The sequence below is a fragment of the Heptranchias perlo genome, chromosome 20, assembly GCF_035084215.1.
Source record: "Heptranchias perlo isolate sHepPer1 chromosome 20, sHepPer1.hap1, whole genome shotgun sequence".
In the NCBI taxonomy this organism is placed as follows: domain Eukaryota; kingdom Metazoa; phylum Chordata; class Chondrichthyes; order Hexanchiformes; family Hexanchidae; genus Heptranchias; species Heptranchias perlo.
Genome location: NC_090344.1, coordinates 18,948,269 through 18,967,834, shown reverse-complemented (window position 1 = coordinate 18,967,834; position 19,566 = coordinate 18,948,269). Strand labels below are relative to the sequence as shown.

General features: G+C 43.9%; 3 non-coding genes across 3 annotated transcripts; 1 reads left to right on the top strand and 2 right to left on the bottom strand.

Annotated features, from left to right (window-relative positions):
• The first annotated feature begins 2,856 nt into the window (after positions 1–2,856).
• trnak-uuu (transfer RNA lysine (anticodon UUU)) lies at positions 2,857–2,941 on the top strand. The gene is given in 2 exon segments: positions 2,857–2,893; positions 2,906–2,941. It is a non-coding gene; the product is annotated as a tRNA-Lys (tRNA).
• Positions 2,942–9,888: 6,947 nt separating this feature from the next.
• On the bottom strand, positions 9,889–9,961 carry trnar-acg (transfer RNA arginine (anticodon ACG)). Its single transcript has one exon. It is a non-coding gene; the product is annotated as a tRNA-Arg (tRNA).
• A 9,299-nt stretch (positions 9,962–19,260) lies between these two features.
• trnag-gcc (transfer RNA glycine (anticodon GCC)) lies at positions 19,261–19,331 on the bottom strand. The gene has a single exon. It is a non-coding gene; the product is annotated as a tRNA-Gly (tRNA).
• Between the last annotated feature and the right edge of the window lie 235 nt (positions 19,332–19,566).

The window sequence follows — 19,566 nt, the reverse complement described above, 5'->3', positions numbered from 1 at the left end:
AATTAAGTTTGATACAATGAAGGTTTTTTCAGTTACTTTTTATTTCCACCCTCACCAGTTTTATATAGTAACAGGTAACAATGTTTAAGGGATGTGATGTACAGTGTTGGTGGAATCAGTGTAATTTAACTTGATACATTGAAGAATCTCTTGTCTATCCCAGGCTCTTACCTCAGGTTTAGTCCCCCAGCTAGTTTAAAATCGGTCACTCACTGATATAAATAAACCAGTAACAACCCCGAAACCTCAGCGGGAAACCGGAAATTACTGAAGTTGAGGCTGGTGAATAACAGCTCGAAATATCAATCCTCTCCACCACTAGGGACTGAGTCTTCCAACAAACAGGGATTTTCATTCGTGCAAGTTTCATTCACGTATTCTGCTCTTCATTTCCCTGATCTGTTTGATGCGCCTTTCCCTTCAATTCACGACTTACAGGAAAAACTCGATTTTACAGTCGATTTTCGGGTCATGACGTATGGTGAGATTTCAAATAATTGAAATCAACCCTTAATAACACCAATATCGTCACCTACACGTTTGACGAATGCAAAGCGGCTTCTAACGCACAACTCGTTCAAAGATACTGTCGAGAATTGGTGGGTCTTTCAAGTCATGACACGAACAACAGTTCGCACTGCCGTTTTCCCCAAGACGCTTCAGATTCATGTGGAATAATTTCGGTCTGGCGGTTAAATGCGTTCCCTCTTCACAAATCTGCCTTTGAACCCGTGTCTTTTAGTATTTTTGATAACCGATACCAAATCGGTTTGCCCTGTACTGTACATTACTTTTTAAATATTACAGATAAGCAGAGCACTTGAGCTGTCACAGCTGTGACTATGACTTTTCTCCCTCTCCTCTGGATCTCCCCGGCAACTGCCACTAACCACAATCTTCTGACACACTTCTCCATCGGTTTTCAAGTCAAATAAAGCCCATCGTTTCAGTCACCGACAGCGGAAAGAGAGTTTGTTGGTTTCATCTCACACTTTCTCCAAATCCTCCTTAAAGTACCAACAAAAATTGTCCTTAAATTAATAATAATATAAATAAAAGTTCTTATCTTCAGGGGTTTTGTTTCAGATTCTACGGCTTTTAAACTTCACTGCGGCTATTTAACGAAGCGCATCTTGATAGGAGGCTTCTGTTTGTCACGAAACGATAATCGAGAGACCGAAAGTTCCAGGTTTTTGTGATCTTGCAGCGCAATCGATCAGTCGAGGAAACTTTTGTGGTGCTCTCGAAAGGCTCAGGTTGTGAGTCCGAGCCTCACCGATAATAGTCGAACCTTTCGCTTCGAACATTTTGACCGGAGTTCAAGATACAACTGGTATGTTCCGTAACGCATCGACTTCTTAGTGTTCCCATGTGAGCATTTGGGTTCCTCTGGCCTACCGTCTTGCAATAGCAGGTGCGAGTTTACTTGTTTATAGGGGGAGAGGGGGGGCTATAAGCGGCAGCTGATATGACAACGGGGCCGGTACGAGATCTTTAAATCTAAAGAACCAAACACACAATTCTTCTTTTCGTTAATCATAGAATCATAGAATCATAGAAGTTACAACATGGAAACAGGCCCTTCGGCCCAACATGTCCATGTCGCCCAGTTTATACCACTAAGCTAGTCCCAATTGCCTGCACTTGGCCCATATCCCTCGATACCCATCTTCCCCATGTAACTGTCCAAATGCTTTTTAAAAGACAAAATTGTACCCGCCTCTACTACTGCCTCTGGCAGCTCGTTCCAGACACTCACCACCCTTTGAGTGAAAAAATTGCCCCTCTGGATCCTTTTGTATCTCTCCCCTCTCACCTTAAATCTGTGCCCCCTCGTTATAGACTCCCCTACCTTTGGGAAAAGATTTTGACTATCGACCTTATCTATGCCCCTCATTATTTTATAGACTTCTATAAGATCACCCCTTAACCTCCTACTCTCCAGGGAAAAAAGTCCCAGTCTGTCTAACCTCTCCCTGTAAGTCAAACCATTAAGTCCCGGTAGCATCCTAGTAAATCTTTTCTGCACTCTTTCTAGTTTAATAATATCCTTTCTATAATAGGGTGACCAGAACTGTACACAGTACTCCAAGTGTGGCCTCACCAATGCCCTGTACAACTTCAACAAGACATCCCAACTCCTGCATTCAATGTTCTGACCAATGAAACCAAGCATGCTGAATGCCTTCTTCACCACCCTATCCACCTGTGACTCCACTTTCAAGGAGCTATGAATCTGTACTACTAGATCTCTTTGTTCTATAACTCTCCCCAACGCCCTACCATTAACGGAGTAGGTCCTGGCCCGATTCGATCTACCAAAATGCATCACCTCACATTTATCTAAATTAAACTCCATCTGCCATTCATCGGCCCACTGGCCCAATTTATCAAGATCCCGTTGCAATCCTAGATAACCTTCTTCACTGTCCACAATGCCACCAATCTTGGTGTCATCTGCAAACTTACTAACCATCGGTTGGGAGTTTCGTGTAAGGAAAATCTGGAAGGGAAATTTGCTGCCTGATGTCACTGTCTAACGGGAGAAATTATTCTGCTCACAGATGTTCATACGGTGAAAGGTCGAGAGGCCTTTTCCAACTCCCCGTGTGGGACAATTTAGCTTGAGAGCCACTGGGTAAAGTGTTTTTTTTAATTGGTGCTAACGAATAATAAGATATTTGGCAGAAAAAAGAAGAATTATAAATCACAAGTTCGGTGTCCATGTTTCTTACATCATGTTCAACACGTTAGTGAGAATTTTATAAATCGGATCTTCACCATGGTTCGACGTCTCCGAGGGATAAGTCAGATTCCTACCATGGATCTGTATAATGGAAGCTTTTTGAATGTAGCGCCTGAGTAGCTCAGTCGGTAGAGCATCAGACTTTTAAGGTGGGTAGTGATCTGAGGGTCCAGGGTTCAAGTCCCTGTTCAGGCTGTAAATTTTGAAACAGCTGGCTTTGCAAAGTTCTGCTTTGCATCGGAGCAATAACTGCGGGTCAAACGATGTTGTCAAAGCTTCCGTGGCATCTTGTTTCCCAGGGATGGGCAGTAATGCTTTGTCTGAAGCGGAATTTGCTGATTTCCATCAGCAACGAAGGAAGGACATACTTGCATTGGAGGCAGTTCAGAGAAGGTTCACTTGGTTGAATCCGGGTATGGAAGGGTTGTCTTGTGAGGAAAGATTGAACAGTTGGGTTCATACCCATTGGAGTTTAGAAGCTCATTGGAGTTTTCCACACCATCCACCCGACGAAGCAGGAAGCTTCCGAAAGCTTGTGGAATTTAATTTAAAATAAATTTGTTGGACTATAACTTGGTGTTGTAAAATTGTTTACAATTGTCAACCCCAGTCCATCACCGGCATCTACACATCGAGTTGAGAAGAATGAGAGGAGATCTTATGAAACATGCAAGATTCTGAGGGGACTCGATAGGATAGACGCTGAGAGGATGTTACCCCTCATGGGGGAATCTAAAACTAGGGGGCATAATCTCAAAATAAGGGGTCGCCCGTTTAAGATGGAAATGAGGAGGAATTTCCTCTCCCAGAGGGTCGTGAATCCCAAAATACTGTGGAGGCCGAGTCATTGAATACATTCAGGGATGAGTTAAAAAACAATTTTGATCAGCAAGGGAGTCAAAGGATATGGGGAAAGGGCGGGAAAGTGGAGTTGAGGTAATAATCAGATCAGCCATGATCTCATCAAATGGCGGAGCAGGCTCGAGGGGCCGCATGGCCTACTCCTGCTCCTATCTCTCTTGGTCTAACGTGTGAGTGGAGAGAGCGAGGGAGGACAGGCGGCCTGAATGTTGTTGCTGTCGTGGCCTCACTTAATCCGGGAGCTGGGGAACATCGAACATTGAAAAACTCATGTGTTTGTTGCCGCGGCTGCAATACTGTTTATAACTGTAGTTATTAACCGAGGCAGCGCTGCAGGATCATTTAATGATCTTTCACAAATCAACTGAAACCAGTCGCAATGTGCAGCTTTGAGAGGGGCTTCCTGCACCGTCAGGGTAGGAAACGGGAGTGAGGGAGAGATACTGTCGGTATATGTGTAGTGCTTGAGTGTGTGTAGAACTGGGCAGAGGAAGGAACCTCGACCGGTTCTGTGAGGCGTTGTATTTTATATATATCTAAACACAGAGTGAATTCTTCCTTTTTTATATTTAGTGATTCTGAGTGGACTACTTTTTCCTAAATATTTCCGTTTGGTTGTGTATCGGGGACATTTCGCGGGTTAGTTGAACGTGATAACCACGACACTACGGAAACTCTACCGATGGAGCTGTTATATGAAAATCGCAGAAGAGAGCTGCCTTCTGCAAATGCTCTCAGTGCGGGAGACGGCTCCGGTTCCCGTTGAGGGAATTAACTTTTACAAAATGATTCACTGTATCAATACGCAAAACTCATTAGCTCTATAAAAAAGACGAATGCTTGTTCAAATCGCGATTAATCAACCGGTAACTTTCTGTTTCAGGCTGAAGGAAATCCGAACATGTTTTTTTTTTATTTATTCGTTCACCAGTCATAATATAGTAAGTTTAGAGGGGAAGTGAAAAAGGAAATAAGAGTGACAAAGAGAGAGTTTGAGAATAGACTGGCGTCCAACATATAAGGGAATTCAAAAGTCTTCTACAGACATGTAATCATTAAACGGGTTGTAAGAGGAGGGGTGTGGCCGATTAGGGACCATAAAGGAGATCTACTCATGGAGGCAGAAGAGATGGCTGAGATCCTAAATGAGGGCAATTAGCGATGGGCAATAAATGCCGGCCTCGTCATCGACGCCCACATCCCATGAACGAATAAAATAAAAGGACTTTGTGCATGTGTTTACCAAGGAAGAAGATACTGCCAGAGTCTCAGTAAAGGAAGATATAGTTGAATTACTGATGGGCTAAAAAATGATAAAGAGGTATTTGAAAGTCCAGCAGTACTCAAATTAGATAATCACCGGTCCAGGAGGGATGCATCCCAATTTGCTGAGGGAAGTCAGGATGGAAGTTGCGGAGCTACTGGCCATAATCTTCCAAACATCCATAGATACGGGGGTGGTGCCCGAGAACTGGAGAAACAAAAAAGGGTGTAAGGATAATCACAGCAACAATAGGCCGTTCAGTTTAACCTCAGTTGTGGGGAAACTTTTAGAAACGGTAATCCGGGACAGAATTAACAGTCACTTGGACGAGTGTGGATTGATGAGGGAAAGCCGTGTTTAACTAACCTGATAGAGTTTTTTTGATGAGGCAACAGAGAGGGTAGTTGAGGGTAATGCAGTTGATGTGGTGTATATGGACTTTCAAAAGGCGATTGATAAAGTGCCACACGGTAGGCGTATCATTCAGATAGCGGCAAATGGAATAAAGGGGGCAGTAGCAACTGATGCAGAATTGGCTAAGGGACAGGAAACAGAGAGTGATGGTGAACGGTTGTTTTTTTGGACTGGAGGGAGATGCACAGTGGTGTTCGCAGCGGTCAGTGCTGGGACCCACTGCTTTTCTTGATATAAAGTGATGACTTGGACTTGGGTGTGCAGGGCACGATTTCAAAATTTGGACATGATACAAATCTTGGAAGGGTAGTATACAGTGAGGAGGATGGTGATAGACTTCAAGAGGTTATAGAAAGGCTGGTGGCATGGGCGGACAAGTGGCAGATGAAATTTAACGCTAAAAATGCGAAGTGATACATTTTGCTGGGAAGAACGAGGAGAGGCAATAGAAACTAGAGGGCATAACTCTAAAAGGGGTACAGGAACAGAGAGATCTGGGGGTTTATGTGCACAAATCGTTGAAGGTGGCAGAGCACGTTGAGAAAACCATTAAAAAAGCAGACGGGCTTTATATAAAGAGGCATAGAGTACAGAAGTATGGAAGTCATGATGAACTTCAATAAAACACTGGTTCGGCCACAACTGGAGTATTGTGTCCAGTTCTGGGCACCGCACTTTAGGAAAGATGTGAAGGCCTTTGAGAGGGTGCAGAAGAGATTTATTAGAATGATTCCAGGAATGAGGGGCTTTAGTTACGTGGATAGACTGGAGAAGCTGGGGTTGTTCTCCTTGGAACAGAGGCGGTTGCGAGGAGGTTTGATCGAGGTATTCAAAATCATGAAGGGTCTGGACAGAGTAGATAGTGAGAAACTGTTCTCATTGGCGGAAGGTTCAAGAACCAGAGGACATAGATTTAAAGTGATTGGCAAAAGAACCAAAGGTGACACGAGGAAAAACTTTTTTACACAGCGAGTTGTTAGGATCAGTATCGCATCGCCCGAGGATGTGATGGAGGCAGAATCAATCATGGCCTTCAAAGGGGAACTGGATAAGTACATGAAAGGAAAGGCCGATGGAGTGGGATTACCTGGATTGCTCTTGAATAGAGCCGAATGGCCTCCTCCCATGCTGTAACCTTTCGACAATTTCTATGGTTTCATGGGATGTGGGCGTCGCTGGCAAGGCCAGCATTTATTGCCCATCCCTAATGGCCCTTGAGAAGTTGGAAGTGAGCTGCCTTCTTGAACCTCTGCAACCCGTGTGCTGAATGTTCTCCCACAGTGCTGTTTGGTAGGGATTTCCAGGATTTTGATAAAAGCGACGATGAAGGAACGGCGATATATTTCCAAGTCGGGAAGGTGTGTGACTTGGAGGGGAAATGAAGGTGGTGGTGTTACCTAGCGCCCGCTGCCCTTGTCCTTCTCGGTGGTAGAGGTCTCCGGTTTGGGTGGTGTTGTCGAAGAAGCCTTGGCGAGTTGCTGCAGTGCATCCTGTGGATGGTGCAAACTGCAACCACAGTGCGCCGGTGGTGAAGGGAGTGAATGTTTAGGGTTTTTTAAGGGGTGCCAATCAAGTGGGTTGCTTTGTTCGGGATTGTGCCTAGCTTGTTGACTGATGTTGTAGCTGCACTCATCCAGGCAAGTAGAGGGTATTCCATCACACTCCTGACTTGTGCCTTGTAGATGGTAGAAATGCTTTGGGTAGGCACGAGATGAGTCACTCGCCGCAGAATACCCAGCCTCTGACCTGCTCTTATAGCACAGTATTTATATGGACGGTCCAGTTAAGTTTCCGGTCCATGGTAACCCCCAGGTTGTTAATGGTGGGAGATTCGGCGATGGTCATGCTGTTGATTGTCAAGGGTAGGTGGTTGGACTCTCTTGTTGGAGATGGTCATTGCCTGGCACTTGTCTGGCGCGAATGCTACTTGCTATTTATCAGCCCAAGCCTGAATGTTGTCCAGGTCTTGCTGCACGCGGGCAGCGTCTACAAAGTTCTCTCTTGCACTTGCAGTGAAGTGGACGGCAGTTTTCACTTTTAAACCAATGCTAAGAAAAAAATGTGTCCGAGAAAGACTCGATTTCAGCGGGTGACTCTGGGACAATGGATAGTTCAGTTAAAATTTGTAATTGCCGACTGGCGAGAGGGTGGATTTGGAGCTCCTGTGTGGCTGCACTGCGCTCTGTCCCGATCTGTTTGGAGCGACATTCCATTCAACTCATCACTTACAGGGACAGTTCGACGCTAAGTTTCCTTTCCCTGGCGCTTGGTGAGATTTCAATAATTGGATAAGACCGTGTCTAATCCAACTCCGTCACTTAAAGGCAGACAGATACAAAGCGGCAACACTGTGGTTTGTTGAGATGAAAGCCGAGTGCGATTTCAGGTTCGAATGTAATGTCGAACAAAACTTATTCAAAGAAAGTGCAGGTCATTGAAGTGCCTTTAAATTCCTGATTGTTTGCACTGAACGTCTTCCCAAAATGTTTGAGATTCATGTGGAGCGATTTGGGCGCTTCTTTTAATTTCCTACAGAAGTTTCAACTGTAGTTCAAGATCTAAAGTCCTGGGGCCACTGTCGTTCACAATTTATTGGTGCTGGGACAAGTGTTGTTCACAATTGATCGGTGCTGGGTTCACTGTTGTTCACAATTTACTGATGCTGGGATCACTGTTGTACACAATTTATCGGTGCTGGGACCACTATTGTTCACAATTGATCGGTGCTGTGATCACTGTTGTTCACAACTTATTGGTGCAGGGACCACTGTTGTTCACAATTTATTGGTGATGGCGCCTAATTGGGAGCCTCAGTTAATACAAAGGAAAAATGCGAAAAATACAGGCAATCATTCGTAACCTTACAGCATGGGCTTGTAAATGGCAAATTAATTGAAATATAGCTAAGTGTGAGGTGGTGCATTTTGGTCGGAAGAATAAGTGGGCCACATACTGCTTGGATAATAAGAGTCTAAATGGGATAGAGGAGCAAAGGGATCTAGGGATACATATACACAAATCACTAAAAGTCGCGACATTGGTTGATAAGGCCATGTGAAAACAAACTAAGCACTGGGGTTCATTTCTAGAGGGATAGAATTGAGAAGCAAAGAAGTTATATTAAACTCGTAGTGAACCTTTGTTAGACAAAACTTGGAGCATTGTGCAAAGTTCGGGTCTCCATATTATATGAAGGATATAGGGACAATGGGGAAGGTGGAAAACACTCACAAGGGTGATACCAGAACTGAGAGGATATACTTATCAGGAAAGGATGAACAGACTATGTTTTTTTTCTCTGGAAAAGAGAAGGCCGAGGGGTGACCTGATAGAAGTCTTGAAGATAATGAATGGGTTTGATAGGGTAGACATAGAGAAAATGGTTTCACTTGCCTTGTGGGAGAGTCCAAAACTAGAGGTCATAAGTATGAGATAGTCACTATTAAATCCAATAGGGAATTCAGGATCAACTTCTTTACCCAAAGAGTGGTCGGAATGTGGAGCGTGCTACCACAAGGGGTAGTTGAGGCAAATCACATAGATGCATTTAAGGGGAAGGTGGATAAAATCTTGAAGGGTCCAGACAGAGTAGCTGCTCCCATTGGCAGAAAGGTCAAGAACCAGGGGACAAAGATTTAAGGTGATTGTAAAAGAATCAAAGGCGATATGAGGAAAAACGCTTTTGTGCCGCGAGTGGTTAAGATTTGGAATTCACTGCCTGAGTGAGTGCTGGAGGCAGATTCAATCGTGGCTTTCAAAGGGGAATTGGATAAGTACTTGAAGGGAAAAACATGAAGGGCTACGGGTAAATAATTAAAACTGCAGAAACTCGAGATCTTCAGATCTTTAGTCTAACGCCCGCCCAACTGAGTGATTTCCGCCTAATGTTAATTGAACTTTGTGTCATTCGTTGGAACAACATATAATCCCGGGTGGAATTGTCCCTTCAGGTCATTCCGCACTTGATGTATAAACATTACACTCATATATACACACCCACATTTCATATATAAACAGCTCACTCATATATACACACCCACAATTCATATATAGACATCGCACTCATATCTACGCGCCCACAGTTTATAAAAGAACAGCGCACTCCGACTACACACCCAGTTAATATCTACCCAAAGTCCAGCTTATCGTTCTCACCAAAGTATGAACACTGAAAGTTTAACTGTTTTCCAGATACTGTCCGTCCTGCTTTGTATTTTCAGAATCGGATTTCCTGCAGATCGGCAAAGGGAGCGCGATATCGGTGCTGGCGGTGAATGCTGCTTCTGCCGGACGCCTCGATGTTCAGGAGGTGGAGGGGATTGGAAAGCTCTTGTGTCACACGAAGTGTCTGAAAGGCCCGTATTCACATGCAGGCCATCAGCGCGGTGGCGACACCTCGTGCTGCAATGTTAATGTGTCTGACATCAACCGAAAAGGCGGCTTGTTGGAATCACGTTGTGGTCAAAGTTTCTTTTTTTTGTACATAACTGAAACTAAATCATTCAAAATGGAATGTTTTATTTGCTGCTTCACCATAAACAATATGTAATTCTAATGTTTGACTCATTCATTCCCCAGTGTCAGGGGGAAAATTGCATAAAATAGAGCCAGGTAGGAGTCGAACCTACAATCTTCTGATCCGTAGTCAGACGCGTTATCCATTGCGCCACTGGCCCAACTGATAATTAGGGCCTTTTATTACATTTTTCATTCAGAATCAATCCACACATTGCCACAGAGAGCTGAACGGAGCGAGAGATGCAAACGGTGCAGGTAAACACAGCGAAATAGACGCGACAAATCGAAAAGTACAAAACGGCCTCAAACTCCAACAGACAGTGGATGTGACCAGGGCTGGAGCGCTTCAGCTGTGAAGAGAGACTGGGAAGATTGGGTTTGTTTTCCTTGGAGCAGAGGAGGCTGAGGGGGGACATGATTGAGGTGTACAAAATTATGAGGGGCACAGATAGGATGGATACTAAGGAGCTTTTTCCCTTCGTTGAGGGTTCTATAACAAGGGGACATAGATTCAAGGTAAAAGGCGGGAGGTTGAGAGGGGATTTGAGAAAGAACTTTTTCACCCAGAGGGTGGTTGGAGTCTGGAACTCACTGTCTGAAAGGGTTGTGGAGGCAGGAACCCTCACAACATTCAAGAAGCACTTGGATGAGCACTTGAAATGCCATAGCATACAAGGCTACGGACCAAATGCTGGAATATGGGATTAGAGTAGACAGGGCTGATGGCCGGCGCGGACACAATGGGCCGAAGGGCCTCTATCCGTGCTGTATAACTCTATGACTCTATGAATCTGACAGGTGTCAGTGAGGGGAGGTCGTGAAGTTGCAGCTTGATTTGGCTCCGTGGCTAAGCTGCTCAAAGTGCCCGTTTGGTCGGGGCCTTTTTTGTCTTAAGTCTCCAATGTGATATTTACCCAATTTGTGAATTCAGCAACAAAGTAACACAGGGCGGTGTTTGTATTAATTCCGGAGCCAACAAGGAATGGATTCCAGAGCTTCAATGCGGAAATGTTCCTTCACTGTGCAGACGGACCTCTCATACAATGTGTCCGAAACACGTTTCGAGGATACTGATCCAAAGGCCTGTGTGCACAAACTTCTTTACTTACAACCAGTAACCCCATCTCTATTAAAAGTTGCGAAGCGAAACTCGTTTCAAAGTTGTTTTCGCTGTGCAGCTTTTGTAAAATTGGTTGAAACTCATTTTGAACACATCTTGGTATTAATTAGTATATCAGGCACAGGATAGCTTGGGTGGAACCGTCTCTTACAATAAGTACAAAGTGTAATAGACTACAAAGTGAAAAAGCCAATCCAATCTCTCAGTCGCTTTATCTGTCGCTTTCTCTGTGAGTGAATGTAAACCAACAGAAGAAGCGAAAACAAAGAACCGAGCAGTTTTATTTGTTTCCTTTTCCTTCGGGCGAGTACAGTTGAAGAGAATGATTTCTGTTTCCTGCTGGACAAATAACTGGAATGAGCAGTGTATCTGATTCCCATGGTACCCAGTGAAACATTCGCGTTTATATCTCCCATTTACACTGACACCTTCCTTCCTCATTAATTATAGGAAACTTTTGGTAAGGTTCAATCACACTTCAGAAGTCCAGAAGAACAAACAAAGGTCGACACCTCATGGTGACGTCACCTACAGGCGAGAGAGGTTTGCAGTTTGACCTGGAGCTGTAAATGTATAAACTCCTTCCAATGTACAAACTCCCCTCACCAACAGCAATTCAATTCTAACTGATCTGAGACTTTGGGCATTTATGGTGATTATACTTTGTGGAGTTAAACCAGCAGTAGAATCCGGTGTGTGTTATGCACGTAGCCGTCCAGTCAATATAAAACATTATCATCCGATCTACCATGAGCAATGCCACACGGGGTATGTTAGGTTACGGACAGTTCTGCCTCCAGCAGTTGTTCTCTCGGTCACACATCCGGCATCACCTCTCGGTCTCACACTTCAGAGTCACTCCTGAATATAAACACATTTCTGTTTCAGACTTCTACCTGGAGGTCAACAAATCACAAGTCAAACAAATCAAATATTTAAGAACGTTAACAGGTAGACCATAAATAACTGAGGAAAAAATGAAGCAAACGGATCAAGATGAACAATTAGCAAAAGGTAACAATTAAAGAAAGGAGATGGGGAACCCACCAAATCGCTCCAAATAGTTTTTGAAAAATTCTTTCGGTTTTCATCTTCGTATCTCCATTAAGTTGGGGCCTTACATCTAGAAATATTTTCCGTAACATCATAAAGACAATAAGAATGCAAATTTCACAAAGTAATGATTAATCTTACTTATACATTAGCATCATGCTCTGTGTTTGAAATCTGGGATTGTTTTACCATTATTTAATTGTAGAGAGCATTTCTGAATGTATGTTCTACATTTAAACGTAAGCAAATAAAAAAAATGCGTAAGTTGTTTTTAATGACAGGAAGAGCTGCTTTTCATGTTACATGTCGCAATTTATTTATTTACGCAACTGTCATTTGCGAAATGATCGAATGTATTTATTTAATTGTCGGTACGGGTAAGGAAATCCCCACTGGATCATTTCCAGGAAACAGTCAAGTATTTAAATTAGTTTATGAAACCCAAAACACCCGCTAGGATTTGCTGATTGAAATTTTCAATGGAAATCGAGATGGTCACTGAGTATTGCAACAAATATACCCGCTGAGATTTCGGGTTGTTACTGATTTATTTATATCGCTGACTATCCCATTTTGAACTAGGTGATGTTACAAATCTAACGACAAGAGTTTGGGTTGGAGAAGGAATAGACTAAAGTAGCAAATTGAATTGCACTGATACCACAAACATTGCACACTGCAGCCCTTAAAAATTGAGACCTATTTCTATATTAAATTGGAGAGGGTCTAAATAGAAAGTTACAGAAAACGCCATTCCATGCATCAAATTGAATTACACTGATTCCACAAACATTGGACAACACACCACTTAAACGTTGAAATATGTTTCTATCTAAAACTGGAGAGGGTGTAAATAGAAAGTAACAGAAAAAAAAACAATGATGTTTGAAATATAACTTTGTTAATACTGCGCAAACGCTGAACAGCCAATCCCCAAAACACTGTTCCAATTTTGAATCAGTCGCAGAGCCCTGAGCCGGAGTGAAAATGCTGGGACCCAACGTAATTCAAACACGTAGTCTTCGGATCTGGAGTCAGATGCTGCAGTTCTGCCACCAGCTCCACGGGAAACGTGTGGACCCGGATACATAGAATGGAGATTGGTACCGACCGCCACCGCGCCTCTCGGAGTGCGGGGGACGGAAGCAGCAGCCCGCCACACTTCCTCACCAAAAGCGCAGGAATCCCACTCCTGACAGATTCACTTCTTTAAACGTTGGTTAGATTCGGTGAATTGCGATATAATTCAATCTTTAATTGCCCTCCGCTCTGTCAGTTCAGGACTTTATTTAAACCGATACTTGGAGCTCTGTTTTACAGGGTGCCGGCTGTTTAAACATTTCTCAGTCCCACTATTCCCATTAATAACACTTTTTGCTGCTAACTTCTGTTTGATGCAAAACACCGGTCCTGTGAAATTGAACAGCAGTTGCACTGAACATTTTTACAAATACTTACCGTGTTGCGGTTTCTGTATTATAGCGGTTAGCACGTTCACCTCACATGCAAAAAGCCCCCAATTGGATCCCGGGCAGATTTTCTTCATTATATTGGAACTTGCTCGATATGTACCTTCAGGGGCGAGTTTCTTCTCCTGTGTTGATAGGTCGACAATCGGCTGTTCCTGTTCAATTTAACAACGGCTGCACCAAACTCCTGGTGTCATATACACTGACCATTTCTAAAATGCAGTCTGAAAAGCGTTTCACATGCAAAACAAATCATTATTAAACTTGTGAGTGTCACTCGGTAACCACGTTAGCGTCTCTTTCAGTCTGCAACAGAAAATAATAGGTTGGTTAATGGTGTTTACAGAAATATTCATCTTTTCGTAGAGTTTATTTGGTTTCATGTAATTAATTACAGAGGTGTGAACGCCGAATCATAACCACGAGCCCACCAGGCACCTGTACAGACAGTTCACCCAATCCGGTTACTTTGATCTTCTGCCCTACTGTGCTTGAAAAACAAAAGGATGAACAGCCCTTTTCTGTGAAAATGTGTCTTGATGAAACTAGTATCTGCAATTGATGAACTGGAGCGAATTGCGGTCGAAGCAGATCTGGAAAATGCGCAATGCAGCCGCACAGGAATTCCAAGTGAACTCTACGTGGAGGAAAAGGAGTGACAGAAGCAGAAGGAGATGCCACGTGAAAGATTTGGACCTGGACCTGCTGCATGAGACTTTAAATGTGTTCAGCCTTTAACTGTAGCTCACAGTGTCAGAACAGTCACTGTTATCATTACCCTTTTATGTATCTTCTTGCACTGCATCTCCTCAATAGTCCCGGGTTATCACAGCATCGCTTTCTTCAAATTTAATCCAAGTGCGAAAACATACACGATTTCAAACCTAAGCAAAGGTGTGTGAGATTGGAAGGAGAGTGTGAGTGGGGATCATGGGCCTGGGGGGCAGTGAGATCATCTCCTGAACAATAAGATATTCCGCAAAGCGAAGAAGCAGGGAGATGAGACCTTTCCCGGCATGTACAAAATCCATCCCTTCTCAATGGCCAGCACCGTTCTTGCCCTCTCTCTCCCTGCTGACCAGGTCAAGATAGGTTTCATGTATTGGCTGTATTTGCATCAGGCATCTAATTCAATTGGCAGCTGGAGGAGTAGAGGAAGCAGGAGGGTAAGAAGATTCAGAAACAGGAGATGCCACGTGAAACGGGCCGAATTTTGTGTGTTCCAGTTGCTTCAAATGATGCACGGCAGTCCTGCTTCGCCTCGTAACTTTCTCTGCATCGATTCGGCCCGTGCGTGCGTGCATTTTGGAAATGGAAACAGAGACATCAACTACTTGTGGGAGTATTTCACCTCACTTTCCATTTCACGCGCAGGCCGACCCGCACTCGGTACTGTCATAGCCTGAACGCGTCTTTCGTGTTCTCACAGAAAATGCCACTTTGTGCGAGCAGCTTGTTTGGACTGGACTGCACTGAACTGGGACACTGAGAAAATCAGTACTTCAAAAAGAAAACATTCTTCACTCACACATCCTGATACATTAGGGTCCCTGTACTTGAATGATTGTTCCATTCATTGGAACATAGGAACAGGAGTAGGCCATTCAGCACCTCGAGCCTCCAGTTTCAGACATCCTTCCTGAGGTGGGGCGCCCAGAACTGAATGCAGTCCTCCAGATGGGGTCTCAGCAGAGCTCTGTGCAGCTGTAACATGACATCCACCCCTTGTATTCCAACCCTATTGAGATAAACGGGGAGAGTGAGAACTCGAGAGAAAGCGGGAGTGTGCAAATGGGAGAGAGAGAAAGAGAGAGCAATTGGGATGGAGAGAGCACTGTGCATTGCACATACCATCGCTATGTCGATTTCTCAGCAGCGCTTTGAATCCCCACTGAGCTTTCGAACCATTTACTGCACCGCAGCAAAAGTTCCAAAGCAGCATATGGGTAACGTGAAATAAGCTAATCGATAGCCGATTTGTGATGCCATGAGTAGCACGTGGGACTTCTAATCACTGCAAAGGTTGTGTGTCTGAATCTCACCATCGTTGAATTTTAGCTCAGGGTTCGGTGATTTCCGCGCTGGGAAGTGAAATTTTGCAGCAAAACTACAAAAGGATCATTAATGCCCGTCAAGGAAGGGAAACAACTCCCTGCACTTCATCTTACACAAGTGGCTCCAGTCCCACCCGAATTTATAATGCTTAATCCACTCTGAGCTGGATTGGCGAAACACTCTCAAGAAGGAGGCTGATCATCTGCTCACCGCAAAAGTCAATCTGCTGAACTTCCGGCTCTGTCAGACTGCATGTTCCATCAGACTGGTTTCTAACTGGACACATTCATCCTGCTGCTTTTCGAGCATTGGTGCTTGAGGGGTATAATTCTTGTTTGCAGTAATTCAATTCCTGTAAAAGTAGCTCCTGATGATCGCAAGATGGAAAGTATCGTGGCTGAGCGTTCCAACGCGCTGGTTTAAAGCTCAAGCTTAAATCCCAAAATTAGGAGATTGATCAAAATCATAGTTTATGGTTCCAATACCGCAGCCTCCCTCCTGTAAACTAATAACACGAAATATCACATCTGATATTGCAACAAGAGGAACCACGTGGCGATACAAATAATTGATGCATTTTGGAACACTCAATTATACGTTCAGCTCCGTTCGAAATGTTCACAAGGAAAAGGATTCGTTGATCTTGGTGAGACTCAACCAACAACCTCGGAATTTCCCGACCCTGTTCTGTCAGATAAGGAGCGTGCACTGACTGCGCCGCTGGAGCCCGGTCACTCTGATCACCTGTCCCACTCTGCTGGAAATAATATTAAGGTGAGAGGACCTTACCTGTGGAAACGTGTCCTGTCCCCGTGAAGAAAATAATATCTGCAGTTACACATTCAGCTCCTTTCACATCCTCTGCTCCATCGCACTACAATCGGGTTTTCTGTGAACAGAACAAAATAAACATTGGCAGAAATTCTAAAAGCAGCGGGATTCAAACCCACGCATCTATAGAAATTAAATTTAACACCTTAAACCGCGAGGCCACGCTACCATAATTTCACAGTAACGTTTAAAGAGCTGTTTAATGCTCAAATTGATGAATTGAAGCTAATTGATCGCATTTACCCCGTGCTGGAGTTGTTCTCCTTGGAGCAGAGAACGTTAAGAGGAGAATTGATAGAAAAGTTCAAAATCATGAAGGGCTGAGATAAAGTAAATAAAGAGAAACTGTTCCCATTGGCGGAAGGGTCGAGAACCAGAGGACACAGATTTACGGTGATTGGCAAAAGAACCAAAGGCGATATGAGGAAACACTTTTTTACCCGGCGAGTAGTTATAATCTGGAATGCGCTGCCTGAAAGGATGGTGGAAGCAGATTCAATCGTGGGTTTTAAAAAGGAATTCGATAAATACTTGAAGGCATAAAAATATAGAGCTACCAGAAGGAGCGGGGGAATGGGACTAACTGGATTGCACTTAAAATGACCCGGCACGGGCTCGATGGGCCGAATATCCTCCTTCTAATCTGTAACCATTTTATGATTGTATGATTCTATTGATAACCTTTATTTTCTTTGCATGCATTTCTCTATCTCTCCCTGTCTCTGTCTCTTGTGTTGTCGCCTGATGGACTTTTTCGGCTTCCTTGAACGGCGATGGCTGATCGAACCTGCAACACCAGCAGAGAAGGTTAAAGAAAGACTGAGACGGTCCGAAAAGTAAAGGTGCAACCCAGCTGCTGCAGCCAATGTCTACACATACATGTCTCGTCGCTCTCACAGTGAAACAAATCACCAATTTGATTAAAGTATTCTTATGGTAGAGTGTATGTTATCACCATGCCGAGACAGACGGCAATCATATCAGAGAATCAGGCAATCTTAAAAATTTCACTGACATTCACCTGACGAAGGAGGAAGCCGCCGAAAGCTTGTGATTTTCAAATAAAATTGTTGGACTATAACTTGGTGTTGTAAGATTGTTTACATTTGTCAACCCCAGTCCATCACCGGCATCTCCACACCTTAAAAATTTACGCCAGCGGAGGCGATTCCGTCCATCGTGTTTGTACCGACCGGAAAAGAAGTATCCAGCATCGCCAGACTTCCCAGCGTTTGGTCCGTAGTCTTGTCGGTTATAAGAACATAAGAACATAAGAAATTGGAGCAGGAGTAGGCCAATCGGCCCCTCGAGCCTGCTCCGCCATTCAATAAGATCATGGCTGATCTGATCCCAACCACAAATCTAAAGTTATGGCTCTTCAAGTGCACATTGAAGTGCTTTTTAAATCCGATGAGGGTTTCTGCTTCTCCCACCCTCTCAGGCATTGAGTTCCAGACCTCCATCACCCGCTGGGTGGAAAAAAATCCCCTCTGCTCCATTCTAATCCTCCACCAATTACCTTAAATCTATGCCCCCTTTTTATTGACCTCCCTGCTCAGTGAAACAGATCCTTCCTTTCCACTCTATCCAGGCCCGTCATAATTTTGTACACCTCAATTAAATCTCCCCTCAGCCTCCTCAGTTCCAGAGAAAACACCCTCAGCCTATCCAATCTATTCTCATAGCTAAAATTCTCCAGTCCTCTCAACATCGTCGTAAATCACATCTGTACCATTTCGAGTGCAGTCACACCTTTCCTGTAATGTGGTGACAACAACTGTACGCAATACTCCAGCTGTGGCCAAACTAGTGAATTATTCATTTCTAGAAGAACCTCCCTGCTCTTACATTCGATGCCTCGGCAACACATGTAATTAAATAAAATGTCTCAAGATGATGAAGAGAATGATGCTGAATGTGAATTTCCCCCAGGTCAGGCGGTCTCATTGATATTGGATGACGGGATAGAGAACGACATATCGAAGTTTGCCGATGCCTCCAAAATGGGCAGCGTTGTAAGCAGTGAAGATGAAAGCATAACATTCCATTGAGAAATTAATATAATAAATGGATGGCCAAAACCGTGGCAAATGGATTTCAATTTTGGCAAGTGTGAGGTCATCCACTTTGGACCTCACAAAGATAGATCAGAATACTTTACAAAAGGTGAAAAATTCGAAACTGTGGAGTTCCAAAGGAACTTAGCTGTCCATGTACATAGATCAATAACATGTCATGGACAGGTACAGGAAATAATCAAAAAGGCTAATGGAATGGTGGCCTATATATTTAGAGGACGAGAATACAAGGGAATGGACATTATTCCAGAGTCTAAACACTTATGGTTGGACCACACCTGGAGAACTGTGTTCAGTTCTGGACACCGCACCTCAGGAAGGATATACTGTCCTTGGAGGGAGTGCAGTGCAGATTTGCGAGAATGACACCTGGACTCCAAGCGTTAAATTACGAGGAGAGATTACACAAACTATGGTTGTATTCCCTGCAGTTTATTAGATTAAAGGCTGATGTGATCGAAATTATCAAGATATTAAGAGGAACTGATGGGGTATTTACAAAGAAACTATTTCCGCTCGTTGGGGTGTCGAGGACTTGGGGGCAGAGCTGAAACATTCGAGTCAGGACTTTCAGGAGTGAAGTTAGGACACACTTCGAAAGCAAAGGGAGGTAGAAGTGTGGAAATCTCTTCCACAAACGGCAGTTGATGCGAGCTCAATTGTTAATTTGAAACCCATGATTGAGAGATTTTTGTTAACCAATGAAATTTGGAGACATGGAACGAAGGCGGGTACAGGTGGTTCGGTCACAACTCAGCCATGATATCATTGAGTTGCGGAACAGGCTGGAAGGACCAAACACCACAACACTGTTCCAAAGTTCCTCCTTGGTGCAGAATGCAAAAAGATCGTGCATTGGCCGGGAATCGAACCCGGGTCTCCCACGTGGCAGGCGAGAATTCTACCCCTGAACCATCAATGCTGGCTTAGACAGAAATTGCATGTTTCTAAATGGAATCCTGTCTGAACGAACATGCCGTTGACAGCTGCGATGGCCGAGTGGTTCAAGCTGTGGTCTCAAAACTCCAATGGGGTTTTCCTGCATGGGTTTGAATTCGGCTCGCAGTGCTGCGGCTTAAAGATCTCTTCAATGCTCAAATGCATTAATTGGCATTAATTGACCGCATTCACCTCTCTCCCAGCATCAGAGATACTTC